We start from the raw sequence: 2,914 nt of genomic DNA, 5'->3' as shown, positions 1-2,914 counted from the left end.
TATGACCCCTTTAAGACAACTCATCAACTAGTTTTCCATATAAAAAGCATGTTTTCAAGTAACACATAGGCCTATCCTTTAAGAACAGGATTCTCAATATTAACTTTAGATCAGGTCAGGGAACCATGCGCCTGTAACGGTAAAACAGACCATCACGTGTGTGTTTGCAGACCTTGTTTGCGGTTTTGTTAGAGAGCTCACAATGGTCTTGCTGACAGATCTCTTTAATACTCCACCGGCTGGAACTGCCAGGGGGCAATGAACAGGAAAACAGATATGATTTTTTTTTTTTTATTACCGAAACAAGGACTGGAAAACAATACCGCTTCACCTAGAAAACCCAGGCTCACTGCCAGCTCATTTCCTTGCATCACCAACATAAAGTCATGATTGGAAGGAATCTGAGATATAACACATGTTTACAGTCTGAAAGGTTACCGCATTTCTCATAGATTCATCATATCGCTCTAATCATCCAAATATAACAGCCCACGCATGCCCAAACCTCGGCAGAGCGTTGGAATTCAGTGTTTGCATTGGCAGAAATGGTGGGTCTTCCGTGAAGTGTGAAACTTTAGTGTACAATGAGAATGTTGTATCAAATGTTTGGACAGTTACAATACGGTGAAACATGCAAGCTATATGTTACTCACAAGTTTTAGTTTAACTACATTCAAGCTACCATTACAAAAAGTAGTTAGTAATAATGCAAAAAAAGTTATTAGTACGTTGATGATATTTATGGAGACAATAACTATACAAAAAAAAAGCAAAAACAGTGTAGAGCTCAAGTTGATTCAAACCAGCAAATTAAATGGTCACAATAAATATATTCTTCAACTTACTACATCTGACAATTCTGTAAATTCCTAAAATTTTAATTTTTTTAGTTCAACGCTGATTGCATTTCAACACAAATAAAGCTGAAATAAAATAAAACAAATATAATATCAAAAATTGAACTAAATGAAAATTTGAAATGTTGCCTCGGCAACTAACAGAAATGAGCTTAAGACAAAGAACTAAAATAAACAGGAAATAAAAATAAAAATACAATAAAAATAAATTAAACTTAAATATTTAAAAAACTACTAAAAATAACTAAAGCACAAAACTAATACTAAAAATCAAACTAAAATTAAAATAAAAACTGAAATGACAAAAATAAAAGCTTATTCAAGTTATAACAGTATATAGGCCTAACTAATACTAAACACCGGCACTAAACAGCCTTCAACAAATAAAACTAGAAACACTAAATCAGTATTTAACTATAAATACTGGGGCCTGTACCATGATGGTGGCTGAACAAACTCGGGGTTACAGGATTAGTTTTGACTTGAGATGACAAAACCAAACCAGTCCAATCCGGCTTTGTTGGTACCATGAAGCTGATCATCAACTTTCTCGGTCAAGTCAGGCTTGATCCTGAGTTAATGGAGCACGTGCACATGAAAGTGTGACATCAGTAATGAACAACCAATCACATGCCTTGAAACTGTGATTCACTTCTCATGAGAGAGTCAGTGCGATTCACTACCAAAGATTAAAAGATTGAACAATATGAAGAATTTAAACACATTTACAAGATGAAACGATCTATCCATGAAAGAGGAAAACTTAAAGAAAACATCTTGCCATGTAAGTGCAAGTAAAAGTTGTACAGTTAGTTTATAGAGTAGATAATATTTATAGGTATAAAAACACTTGTTTGAATGTCATGTTTAAAGCTATTGATTCAAACTTATATTGCATATTATCTATATGTTTATATTCATTTAAAATAAAAGCTTAATAATTACTATTAAACTAAGCTAGCTTGTGTAATGGATTAAGGGTATAATAATTAAATCATATAAAATTATTATAAAAAATAATCCTCTCTAAAAATCAGACAATTTTATCTTTAAAAATGTTTCACAATGTAGCGTCCTTTAATTTGGAGTAAGAGACGTGAGCACGTGCACATGAAAGAGTGACATCAGTAATGAACAGCCAATCACATGCCTCGTCCTTTAATTTGGAGTAAGAGAAACTGGGGGAGTGGCTTTATTGCGTCAGAGATGCGTCACTTTGCTTGAAGCTGATTGGTCAAATTTCGGTTTGAGATCTCTAAACCAGAACATAACCTGCCCCAGAGCAGGTTAGCTGTGTGGAGTGTAAGTTACTAAGGCAATGAATGCCGCTAAAAGCCAAGCCACTTTCATGGTACCTAAAACCCAGGATTGGTGCAAACTAAACTTAAACTTACCGGGCTAGCCAGCTAAACCGGCTTCATGGTACAGGCCCCTGGTTGTGCTACCAAGAAAGCCACACATTTAAAAATAACCTGTGTGTCTGCATTAAAGCTGGTGGGAAAACTAAAAGGAGAATAATTTGCAGCTGTGAATCTGAGCTCAGAACATTTCTCTGGAATCCATGAGAAGGCTCTGACAGAATTCTTATGTGGCATCATCTTTTATATGCATTTTTATATGACCCATGAACAAGTGCCCTTTTTTCCCACCCAGCACTTTTAAACATGCTGAGAACAATGACAATCTGTCCAGAACAGAGCGCTGTAATGGCTTCCTTCCTCCCATATCGCACAGACCTACACAACTGAATGAGTCTCACTGATTCATAAGACCCTTAAACCTGAAAAGACAGGAAGAATGTCGCAATTCAAAGGTTTACCACATTTTACTTGAAACAGACCAAATTACAGACTGTAAATAAGGGTGACCAGTGTTGTTATTGTTAATTAAATATATTAAAAATGTTTTTATTAAATGAAATAAATATGAAATATAACTAAATATAAATATTAGATGAAAACTTTTTAAAATAAAAAAAAAATAAAAAACTTGTACACTTATTTTGCTTAAGTTAAAGTATTAAAATTATTCAAATGAAAAAAAAAAAAAATATTATA

Source organism: Sinocyclocheilus rhinocerous, unplaced genomic scaffold (assembly GCF_001515625.1).
Source record: "Sinocyclocheilus rhinocerous isolate Xijiao unplaced genomic scaffold, SAMN03320098_v1.1 scaffold1295, whole genome shotgun sequence".
Taxonomy (NCBI): Eukaryota; Metazoa; Chordata; class Actinopteri; order Cypriniformes; family Cyprinidae; genus Sinocyclocheilus; species Sinocyclocheilus rhinocerous.
Note: the sequence above shows the minus strand (reverse complement) of the source record.